This window comes from Cebus imitator, unplaced genomic scaffold (genome assembly GCF_001604975.1).
Source record: "Cebus imitator isolate Cc_AM_T3 unplaced genomic scaffold, Cebus_imitator-1.0 Scaffold0, whole genome shotgun sequence".
In the NCBI taxonomy this organism is placed as follows: Eukaryota; Metazoa; Chordata; class Mammalia; order Primates; family Cebidae; genus Cebus; species Cebus imitator.
Genome location: NW_016107315.1, coordinates 17,726,107 through 17,739,099, shown reverse-complemented (window position 1 = coordinate 17,739,099; position 12,993 = coordinate 17,726,107).

The window sequence follows — 12,993 nt, the reverse complement described above, 5'->3', positions numbered from 1 at the left end:
GCTAGTCTCCTGTTACCTGCCTTTCATCATCTGCTGCCTCTGGCCAATGGGTTACTATGAGGAGGACTAGCTAGTCTCCTGTTTCCTTTGCTCTTCATTCATATCAATCTTCACTGCATCCTCAGAATGTTGTTCTTTCTGAGAATAGACCTCAGACTCTGTAAGAATAGCCTAGGGGCCACCACCTTTGGCACTTTGGGAGGTCAAGGCAGGCAGATCTCTTGAGGCCAGGAATTTGAGATCAGCCTGGCCAACTGGCCAAAACCTGTCTCTACTAAAAATCCAAAAATTAGCTGGATGTGGTGGTGCGCCTATGTAGTCCCAGCTGCTTGGGAGGCTGAGGCAGGAGAAAGGCTTGAACTTGGGAGGCAGAGGTTACAGCGAGCCAATATTGCCACTGCACTCCAGTCTGGATGATAGACCGAGACTCTGTCTCGGGGGAAAAAAAAGAAGATAGACTATGAGATAGTTAAACAGAACAGGGACCAAGGCTGTGAAGGGAAGTCTTTCAAAGGAGGGAAGGAAAGAAGATGGCACAAAGGAAGGAGGGAAAGGAAAGTGAGAACCAAGGTCGCTAAATGAGAAAAATGAAAGCTTTGAAGAAAAGAGAAGGAAGACACCGGTGAGGTGGAGAGGTGGTGGGGATAATGAGAAAGAGGAGGAGGCCTCCTTTAAGCCACAGCAGCATTCCGAGCTTTGGGTTATTTTGCTATTGTGTTTCAATGGGCTTTGGCTCTTTTTCTGTTTCTCTTTCACTGCATTAGTGACACCATTCAGATAGGATAGGAAAACAAATTTTTTTAAATGGTAATAGTCAACTTAGGGGAAAAGAGAAACCACACATGTAGGGGAAAAGAATCACCAGATGCCAGGACAAAGAGGCACTTACCTTTTCACAGGGGTCTCTCTGCCAGCTGGTACAGAGAAGCTGACACAGCTGTGCTCAGAGGGTAGGCACAGTGCAGCGGGAGAGGCGGCTGGACAGGAAGACTGAGGAAGGGGCCGGAAATGGGGCTTGAGAGGGGATGAGGGGACTGGAGAGGTCTAATTACTGCCGTGGAGGATGTCTGTCTTCTACGACCTGTGGGGCAGGCACAGAGCAGCCACATGTTAGAGGTGGCATCATGGAGCTCGGAAGATTGAAAGTCCCCAGGCTTGTGCAGGATGAATTTCTTATCTGAATTCTTGGTGGTTGCCACTGACTTCTCCTCCCCTGCAGACTTTGTTATTATTACTGTCATCACCTTTTTGTCTCCACTGCTAGAGACTTTCATTGCCAGCCGAGTAATCTTATTTATCCCTCAAGATGCCCCAGGCCCAAGAGGGCTCGGATGCGCCTTGCCTGATGTCAAAGTCTGGCTCTTTAGAAATAAATGGACAAAGCATAGAACAGAATTCCTACTTTTATTTTGGATATTTTTATAATTTATAGACATGCAATATTATTAATCCTATTGGTTAAATATATTATCAACGTATTCATGATAATAATGATGAGGATAATATACATTTATCAGCATTTTGAATATCTTGGCAACTGTCAGAATTTACAGACATTATTGCATTGACTTTTCACAACCATCCTAGAGGTGGATAATTGTTACCATCATTTCATAAATGTGTAAATAGAGTGCTGAACAGGATAGCTTGACCTAGTTACTAACCAAGATTAAAAGCCCTCAGAAGGTATTGAGCAGAATCATGACATGATGTAACATATTTTTAAAAAGGATCATTTTGGTTGCTGTGTGCACTGTGGAGGACAGGAACAGAAACCCAGAGGTCATTTAGGAGGTGGGAAGTGATGGTGGCTTGGACCAAGGTGAGAACAGGATAGTTGATGAAGAGCAGTTACATTTTCAACAAGTTTATGGCAAATAAAACAAAAGTTTTGAGAGATTGGTTGTGAAGTGTAAGAGAAAGAAAGAAGTCATGAATGAAGCAATGGCTTTGGCCTGAACAAAGGATGAGCTGCTTTGAACTGAAATGAGAGTAGCTGTGAGAGGGGCATCTTTGAGAAGGAAGACCAGGCTTTCAGTCTGGGACTGATTAAGTTTGTAATGTCTTCTGAGTATCCAGGGTGTGGAGTTAAAGGTAAATGTCTAGGTTGGCTGTATACACTTGGGAGTCACTCACATACATGTAAAATTTAAAGCCATGCTAGTGGATGGGATCAACAAGGGAATGATCATAGATAAAGAATCTATCTAGACAGGAAATTATTACAAATAGAGAGAACTAAGATTCAAACACTCAAATAGTTAGAGTTTGGAAAGTTGAGGAGGAACCAGAAAAATGACCAAGAAAGATCCACCAGTGAGAATCAAAAACAAAAATGTTATTTTGAGTACTAGGAGGCAAGTGAAGAAGGTGTATCAAGGGGGAAGAAGTGATTCACTCTATCAAATGCTGCTAATAGATCAAATAAAATGAAGACAAAAAAATGACCAAAAATGAGAAGTTGGATTTGGTCACATGCTGATCATTGTTCACCTGGGTAAAAGCAGATTTACTGGAGGTGGACAGAGTGAAAGCCAGACTGGGAAGTGTTCAAGAAGGAATACAAGAAGAGAAATGGGAGGCAGTACCTATAGACAATACTTCCAGAGACTTTAGTTATAAAGGGGTGCACAACAAAGGGTCATTATGTTAAGGAGATGCAGGGATAATTTGAAGATATTTTTTAAATGTGAAAATTCCAGTATGTTTGAATGGAAATGAGAATGGTCCGGGAAACAAGGAATGATGCTTTGTGAGAGTGGAACATCCACAGTGATATCCTTGAGGATGGAGAAGTGATGAGCTCTGGTACCCAGGGTGAGGGGTTAGTTCCGGCTAGCAGCATGCCCTGTTCATCAGTGGTTAACATAAGGGAGGGGAGAATCAGGGCTCAGAGGTGAGCAGATACAGGTTTATGAAAGTTCTCTGAGAGCTCTTACAGCACTGAAAGCCAGGTCATCAGTCAAGGGTAAGAAAGAAGACGGGGTAGCTGGAAATTTGAGAGGAGGAGAGAAGATATAAAGAGTCAACCTATTAATGTTTCTGTTGATTATTTTTGTTTTCCATATTTGACATTGTATAATAGGAAAAAAAACATCAAACTGACTGTTTTCTCCTGCTGTATTTTCACTACAATACTCTCAATACTTTACTTCTGTGATGGGTATCCCTCCTTCCCCACCCCCATATGCCAAGCAATTCTCTGGCAGACACCAGCAGGGTGTCCTAAATTTAATTCAATTCTGATATTGTCTACCTGGAATTAGAGTCAGATCTCAGGGATCAAGGGCTAAGTCCCACAAGACTGTCCTCTTTTTCAGACACCAATGGCAAGTCTGGGCCTCTGAACTTCTGACCAACTGGAGATAAATTGCGGGCTCCCCTAAGCCCTTTTTCTGGTTCAACCATTTGTTGGAATGGCTCACAAAACTCAAGAAGTACTTCACTTATGTTTACCTGTTTATTTTAAAAAGATCTTACAAAGGATACAATTAAACAGCCAGATGGAAGAGACGCACAGGGGTAAAAGGGCAGCGGCACAGAGCACGGAGCTTCCAGACCCTTTCTTGGGGCACACCACCCTCCCAGCACTTCCAATTGTTCAGCAACCTGGAAGCTCTCCAAACCCCATTCTTTTGGGTCTTTATGGAGGCTTCATTATGTAGGCATGATTGATTATATCATTGGCCTTTGGTAATCAGTTCAACCTTCAGCTCTTTTCCCCTCCAGGAGCTGGGGTGGGGTGGGAGGTGGGACTGAACTTTCCCATGGCAACCAGCCCCGATCCTGAGGCTATCCAGGAGCACCTAGTGTCATTAGCATACTGAAAGGCAGTCGTCACTTTCAGAGATGCCAAGGGTTTTAGGAACTGCATGCCAGGAAATGAGAAGAAGACCAAAATATATGTTTCTTATTATAAAACATGATATCACAGACACTGGTTATTTTATGCCATGAAATATACCATGGAAAATAAGCATGAAGATCTTTTCTTTTGAGCCAGATGCATTTGGGTTTTTTTTCCCAATGGTAAGCATATGTAGTTGACATATTGTGTTGCCTTTCACTGCATGCCACTGGCTCCATATAGGGCCCAAGTGTGAAGCCTGTGAGTTTGATTGCACTGCAGGAGGGCTCCCTAAAGCTACTGCTGCAAAATGCTCCTAGGGCAAAGGCTCTTCAGGGTCCAGGTGTAAGAATTGTGTAGCATTTTCTTGGTCCTTGAGCTTTTTTCTTTTTTTTTTTTTTTTTGGTTCTGGGTTGAATTGGGCATTTCATTTCTGGGATTCCTGTGGATTTCACAATGGTGAGTGTGAAGCATAGCTTAAACAAAGATGTAAAAGGCTGTAGAGAAAAAGGAAAACTGAGAACACAAATGCATTGCAAGGAGATGCTGCTGGGAGCAGCTGTAACTGTATTTTGAAGTGCCACTCATTTTAATTGAAGGGCAATAGGATAATGATATTGTGCAATAATGGTGCACCTTTGTATGAGACCTTTGGAGACCTCCCCAGGCATGATGTAATGTGGCCCCACATAGCTAGAAGAAAGAGCCAGGTAGAGCTGCCTTATTTTGCAAAACAAATGAAACTGGGTCTACCTCTTCGAGAATGTTCTGAAAGAACCATTTCTCTAGACCCCAGATATAGCAGTGCAAATAAGAGGGACCATCTGGAGAAAACTGCTATTGGGTGACTCTTCAGGCAATCCAGGGCAAAAGTAGTCAGGGGAGCAGTCAGTTATGCATGTAAATTTATCCTAAGGTAAATAGATTAAAAGTGTAGGGAGGTGTCAGCTATCAGGCAAGTAAAGGTCCTTCTGAAGGCAACATAGACCAAGGGACTCACACCAAGAATGCAGCATAGAAACAGGACCATAGGCTTTTCAGTATGCAAAAGACCTTTAAGATGATCTAGGTTCAGTCTAGTGCATTCCCCCTTTTGCTCTTCGAAGTCTATTTCTAAGGCAAAGTTTCCTCTAGCTATGGACTCCTTGGATATACTTCGTCAGGACAAGAAAGAGCCAACTAGGATTGGAGTAGACAAACTGATACAGATAATTGGATGGATGTGCTTAGGCAAGTAGGTAGGTAGATCCTCAAAGTCCAGCAGTGTAAAGTAGAACTCTTCCCTGACAAGGTGAATTCAAGACTATCAAGGGCAAAATAATTTCCTCTCTGAAACCAGTGCTTCTCAAATATTAATCTGCATATGAATCACTTGAGGGTTTTGTTAAAATGCAGATTCTGATTTACTGGGTCTGGAGTGGGCCCCAAGATTTCGCATTTTTATAGCGACCCCCTTTTTTGGTTCAATCACACAGGTTACCATGGTACTGCTGGTTCGGAGACCACACTCTGAGGGGCCAGAATAGAGGTAATTGCTCACCTCTCCATTTTTGTGTTAAATGCATTTACACCTTCACTGATTGTTTGGTTTTACAGTATCTTCTTTCAAGGAGAATTCATTTGCATGAGGTATTTTTAGCTACAGGGGTTCTCTGGAAGAAGCCCAAGTGAATGTTTCTCTTTCCTGAGGAACAGCCATAGCTGGGAGGGGCATCTTCAGTGGTGGATGTGGAGCCATTTACTAGTTGCCACCTACTGGTTGCATGACCTTGCATGACCTTGGGCAGGTAACAACCTCTCTGGCCTCAGGTCCTTCATAGATGAGAATTAGATGGCTACTCCCTGCTCCATTTACTTTACAGGGTGGTAGTGATCATGTGAGATAATAGATGTAAAGTGACTTCCTAGAGTAAAAATGTGTTCGCATCATCCTGTTATTTATGCCCAATATCCAAAGTGTACACCCCTCTTTGATTGACAGGACTTGGTAGATTTGTAACGTGTGATAAGGATGTTAGGCATAATGGCTATTGCTGCGCTGTGGAATACTCGCATATTTCCTTAATTTGACTCATTCCTGCTTTGGAGGGGGTGAGGCATGTCTCCTTTCTATCCTAATTGTGGCTGTTGCTGACCCTTCTGAGATGGCAACGTTCCAGGCCATCAGGACCCAGATCCCACATTAAAGGAGAGGACTGTGATTGTGTTGACTCATAATTATTTTCAAGTCCTAAAAAGCAGTTGGATGTTTTACACATGCGTTTTCTAGTTACTTCAAAATACTGAGTATGATTCACGTTTCAGAGATGAGGCAGCAGGAGCCTCAGAGAGTTTATGTAGCTGGTTCAAGGTCACACAGTTGATCTACACTTCTGCGGAATTTCAAGTGTTGGTATGTCTAACTTCAAAGCCTGCCTTGATTTCATCATGAGAAGCTATTGTCCCTCTTCTTGCTCAAGGATTCTAGCAGTGGAGTTCTCATGAAGAACCTTAACCCGAAGCCTTGCTTCAGATGGCCCTGTGGCAAGGCAGTGAGAGAGTGCTGGGGGGAAGGTGGCCTGGCTGCCTGATGACATGTGACATATTTGAAGTTGTTCACCTCCATGTCACAGGGCCTGAATATGGGAATAAGAGAGCAAGGTCTGACTTCTTCTGAGGGAGAAGTTATCAGTGACAGCAGGAGATCAGTCTCTCCTATGGGGACGGTGCCCAGCTGTCACTAACAGAGGGAAGGAAAGGCACTATCAGGAAAGGGAGAGGTGACCTCCACTCATGGACTGAATAGAAGGAGACTGGAGAACAACTCAAGAGGAAGAGTTTAGGGAAACACATGTAAATTGGATTCCCTAGGGAAGGCCAGAGCGGTCAGTATTAGTCTGGGGTATTTATCTTCCCAACAGTGGTTTCCATCCTTGTCATGATATCTGTATTTGTTAGTCACACTGCATTAGTCTTGCTCCTGCAGGCTTGCTTTGTGGGGTGTGTTTTATTCACAGCAATCCTCAGAAGTGTTATTTCTATGATTTATTGCCCTTTGGTGTTTATCTTCCTTTCCCAGTTTTACCTTTCTTCAACCATTGTCTAACATTTTAGAGTTTGACTTTCTGTATTTCTATAAGAAGAAATTTGTCTTCTTTTCATATTTATTTTACCATTTGTTTTGTTCTCCCATCATCTTGTGCTCTCAGAATTTATCTCTCTTATTTTGAAAATATGTCTCAGAATATGGTCTTTTTCTTTTCCCTACTTGCCCTTTATTTGCTTAATATTTTATATCTTTTCTGTGCTTTGCTCCTAGCCTGGAGCTGGAGCTTTCTGAAGGGGCATTCTCTGTGGTGGAAGAAGCCTTGGCTGTTTCCAGCAGACACGGATTTGGTGCAAGCTCCTTTGTATCTCCACGCGCCTCAATTTTTCAATCCATACAAATGGGGGATATTAAAAGCTCAAGAGATATACTGTGATCTTTGCTTTGTCTCAGAATAGCTCTGAGAGTTGCCAAGAATGAATATTTAGTTTGAAGACAGTAAAAGGGACATTCTTTCTAAGGATATAGTCCGTTTTTCATTTCTCTTATCAGCATTAGAGGGAGGGCAGGTCTACTTGAGTCATGTTTCTGTGATTTTCTTTTTGACACATCTAGACTGCTACAGGTTCCTCAGCGGCGGCAACAGTTACAACATCAGCATTTTGCCGCTTTTAATGAATATGCAGATATATGTGTCAGAATCACCTTTTTATCAAACATAATGATAATCCCAATTAATGGACATTAACATTTGAATAGCTACATTATAGCTTACTAGGCACATTCATAGGTCTTTTCTCCTTTGATGCTCGCAGTAATCATGTGAGTTAGGATTATTATCCCATTTACTAGGGTGAAACTGAGACTCAAGGAGATTAAGTAAAGCTCGGAAGTGGCTGAGCCAGAACCTGAACCGATTTCTTCTAATTCCCAGTTTTGTGTGCTTTCCCGGTATCAGACTGCATCCACATTTATTTTTGTCTATAGTATTGAATATACTTCTGCTAATCACTTCTCGCTCCTTGGGCTTTCTTATATGGACTTCCTTGTCTGGTTTCACTTAGCCTAATTTTTTTCTTCTATCTGCCCTCATCAGTCTCTCCCTCTAGACTAGCAACTGTCACTAATGTGTGCCGGGATGGGTGGGCTGTGGTGGCTGCTGCTTTCTGACATCATTAATTTCCAATCTCTTTTCACACTCTCCACTGTAGAAAATGCTTCATCCTTTCCTGATCATCTCGGGTTGTCTCTGATGGCTGAGTGCAAGAAAGTTTCCAAGGAGAAGGTTAATAAAACATTCCCTTCTAAAACCAACCCCTTCCATGCCCAACGACTAGCTCATAAAAGTTCAGCCTGACTTTACGGTGATAGTGGCTGCCCCGATCCAGCCTCCCTTTCTGCTCTGTGCCTTTAAGATTTCTCTGGGCTGGGACCTGAGCTTTCATAGGGATTGGTACTCTAAGAGACACCCTGCTGGTGTTTAATAAATATCAAACTGCTGCCCTGATATTTCTGAGCAATTGGAAGAGGCTGCGTGCTGTGATCAGACAGTTCTATCCTGGGTACGTTTTTAACACTTGACCTTCCTCTGGGGACAGCTGTTAGGAGACTTCCGTCATCACGCCAACTGGGGCAGTAATGTTCAAACTCCTAACACATCTGCCTAAATCTCTTGTCATTTCAGAGTGAACCTTGGCTGTGACTATCTCAGGCTGCTTTTGTTTTTCCTAGTCGCATGCTATAGCAAGCTCACAGGTTCACTGGCGCTCTGATGTGGCAGCTCACCACCCTCCTGGCTCACATCCCTCCCCACTGACCTCACAGCCCAGTCTTCCTGAGGTGCCTTGTGCAGCAATTTGCAGAGGAACTCTTGCATGACTTTCCCTTCTCCTTTCTTCTTGTGTACTCTCTCTGTACACCTTTTGCTCCCTCACCATGACTGCCTTTTTCTAATAACGGGGAGAGAGATAGAAATAAATGTATGCTGAGCAAATAAAAACATATCCACATTTAATGTGCTTCAACTTACACCAACTAAAATTTTCTTCCTGACATTCATCTTCCAAAGATATTGTTTTGCTGTCTTGCTCCAAGAGTCAGTGCCATATATTTTTCCTTGTGTCATCCATCATCTCCATCTACTCACTATCCATCTCCAAGTCCAATTCAGAATTGTCTCCTACGTGCACAGGACTCTCCATAGAAATGCTCTTCCTAGCATTTATCTTTAGGCCGAGATACTTCTAAGCTTCAACTCTATTCTCTCTTCTTGCCTTCCTTTTTTTCCCCTTAGTTCCATTTATACCCTTAGAATTTCCATGGTCTTATATATCAAAGCTTATCATGAATGTGAAAATGCTTTGTAAACTGTTGAATTCTGTATCAATGTATAGGATTATAAAATCAATATATTATTATAGTCAAGGTACTTTGACCAGAAAGTATTTTCTCCTTGTCACAGCCTGGCTGCAAAATATTACTCAAGAAAGATTCAGAGGACAGCTACATGCTCCTAATATGAGAAGGGGTTCATAGCCATCAAATTAGGTTGCAGATCATAACTGAATTATTATTGAGACTTTGGTGGCCTGTTTTGTAAAGGAGTAATACTGCCTTCACTAATCGCCCCAAATAATGGCCTGCCTGGGTCCACATCTTTTGCAATGTGACTTTATCACTCTTCTCATCAAGGAGTGGAGTCTATTTGCCATTCCTTGAATCTGAACTAGCCTTTGTGACTTACTTCAGCTAATGGAACATGGTGAAAATGGTGGTATGCTATAACTGAGTCTGTGTCTCAGGAAGTCTTCCATTCATTTTGTAGCTTCTCCACCTTCACTGTTATAAGATGCCTGCAGTAGCCTGAGAGCAAGCTTGAGCTGTCTTGCTGGAGCATGAGATACCAGTCTGCAGGCACCTGACACTCATACATGTGAGAGTACCCAGTGGAGATCAGCAGAATCGCATTAGTGAGCTTAGCTGAGACCCAAAGAATTACCCACCTCACCATGTATATTAGTCAGGCTCTATAGAGAAATAGAATATATATATGCATATATAATACACACAGATACACACAGAAGTGATGTGGAGGAGAGAAAGAGAGAGATTTTGAGGAATTGTCTCACCCCTTTATAGAGCCTGGCAAATTTGCAATGTGCAGGGTGGTCCAGAAAGTAGGAAATTCAGGCAGGGTTTCCATGTTGCAGTCTTGAAACAGAAGTCCTTCTTTTTTGGAAAACCTCAGTCTTTGCTCTTAAGGCCTTCAACTGATTGAATGAGGCCCACCTGCATTATGGAGGGTCTTTTCCTTTACTTAAAAGCTACGGATTGTAGATTTTAATCGTATCTAAAAAATACCTTCACAGTGACATCGAGACTGTTGTCGACTAAAAACTGGGCAATGTAGGCTATCCAAGTTAGTGCATAAAATTAACCATCACTCCATGTACTTTTGAACAGTGACAAAAGTTTATTTGTAAGTGCTGGAATTTGATATATTGCATTACTGTGAAAAAATATATACTAAGCCAAAAAACCTCCTTACTTTTTATGACCTTACTTGATTCTCCATAAAAGGCTGATCCCCACTGACAGGTGAGGTGCAGAGTTCAGTGTCAGGCTACACCTCTACCTGTGTTTAATCTGCTAGAACTCAGACATGCTAAAACTGACTCAGGGTGGGAGCTAATATTTGTTTATTTTACTCTCTAGCAGAGAGGCCTGGTATCTGGAAGAATGTCACTATGAACTCCCAGTCCAGTAGACAATGTGGGAGCCGTCAGCCTAGTTCAATCATATTTCCTCTTTCATCGCCTTTCTGAGTGTGAGAGCATGGCAGCAGTATCTTTTTGATCTGCATTACCTGATACCTCCATTTTTTTCTTCAGTTTCCTTCTACACAAGACTGTTATCAGTCATTTACTCCTTATTATAACTGTTCTATTTCAGTTATAATATTCAGCAACTATTTCCAAGGCAAAGTTGCATTTTAAACCTTTTCTCTAATCTGGATGGAAAAACTTTATTCCTTACAAAAAATGCTCAGGCAATGTATCTCAGCGCGGGAGGTCTTTTCATGAAGGTAAGGGGAAAGGAGGCCTTCCTGGAACCCTGGAATCACCTACTCCTACGTGTAAGCCATGAAGGGCAACTGCCTTCTGGCAATGTACTCCCAGTGATCACAGCGATGGTCATGTCACCCTGTAAGCTGTGTGCAGGGCGCCCTCCTGTTGTTTATGATCTGAACATCATCTCCTCTTTTTGAGTTACTGAAATGAGTTCAACGGGAATGCTCAAAAGTCACCTTCCCTAGGAAGTTTTATCTAATTTTTCCCAGAGAATAATCACTTATTTTGAACTATTGGGGAAGGCTTATTTAATTATATTTATCCCTGATTATCCTGTCTTGAGTTGTAGTTATTTGCATTATGGCTGGTCTTCTACTGGCTGGTGTGCAAGCTAGGTGCAAGGATCCCTTCTCCCCTCTCCTCTTTTTTCCTTCCCTATTCATATAAAAGAGAAAAATCTTCTCCTGGTGCTGGGCTTGGCCTTAGGAATAAAGATCCAATAGAGTCCTGAGTTTAAGGAGTTTGATTATTTTTGGGATGAGCCTTGTACATTGGAAAGTCTAATGCAATGTAATGAGGGTAATGGCAGCTATAGATTTGAGTTTTATCAGCTATGATAGCAAAATGCTTCACTGCTGTATTGGGGTTTACCACAGGAAAGAAAAGAATATATCCTTTACACCACGGTAAAGCTTTTTCTTTTTCTTTAATTCTAACCAATAACTTTTGCAAATTAAAAAACAAAAACAAATCTTTCTCCTTCAGACATGTAGTGGAGGTCAACTGTCTTCTCTGCAGTTTGTCTCACCTCTTACGGAACTGCCATGAAACCCCATCCATGGGCAATGCTGCTTTTGGATCCCACTAATCACAGGGATGGTCATGTAACCCAAGCGGGGCCAGTTAGAATATTTCTCGGGGTCTTTCTTTTGAAATTAATTCAAGGAAAGAGATTATCTTACACTCTGACTGTAAAGATGAGAAGATGTAAATCCTATAATTACCAGTGGCCTTGAGTTCAACCTCATGGAGAAATGCAACATGAAGAAGTGAAGGTGAACATTCACAAAGAAGCTAGTGAGGACAACCACCGGGTCAGCATTCAGTCTTTGGCATATTCTATCTGTGGTCTTATGTGCCAAAACCTTCCCCATAATGCCTAGGCTTGTTATGTTGCATTCCTTGGGGAACACAAAACTTTGAGTTATCCAAGCTCTGACTCAACAGTTTCACTCCCACCCTATCAATACCTTACTTTCCAAGAGCACACCTCCCACCTTGAGTATCAGAGACTTGCACTTTTTTTTAATTGAAAATGTGATAGGAATGAGTATTTTATATCTTCTTTTTTTGCAGACTTGAGTTGTATCAAGGCTTGGATTTAATGGCATATTATGGAGTGTGTGATAGAACATCGTCTGGTTCTTCAATAGTTTGTAAAACAGTGGGATAGGAGAAGAACATTCTTGGATTTGGTTTGTGGAACATGAGAGAATTAGGCTTTGTAGCTTAGGAGATAAGATCCTGAGAGCAGAGAGGCAGACACATCAATATATTTGATTACCAATCAACAGAGAAAGGAGAGCACAGGACATTCTTAGTTGACGTTAAGGAGAGGGGAAAAGGAGACAGCAGATCTTAAAAAAAAATAACAAAAACGTAAGTTTAAACTATGATACAGCAGCGCCTTGAGTCAATTTCTGTAGTTTGTCATTTCTTCTTCAGAATCATGAAGTAATTCACAATAACTTAGGTGTCCTAGTTTGAGCATTAGACTTGATACATTTGAATTTATAATTGCATAAATATTTTATTATTATCATCTCTAATCTCACAAAATTATTGAATTCTTACAATTTGGTTAATTCTATTTCATGTATGGTCATATATAAAGAAATACAGGACATGGATTTTGCTGCCATATTTTTTCTGATATTGTTGGGAAGACTGGGCATTCGCTAAAAAAGATACAAAGAAATTTGCAAGACAACTTAAACTATAGAGCAAAGAGATGTTATCTGCAAAGGTGTTGAGAATACTGGTTCAGGGGA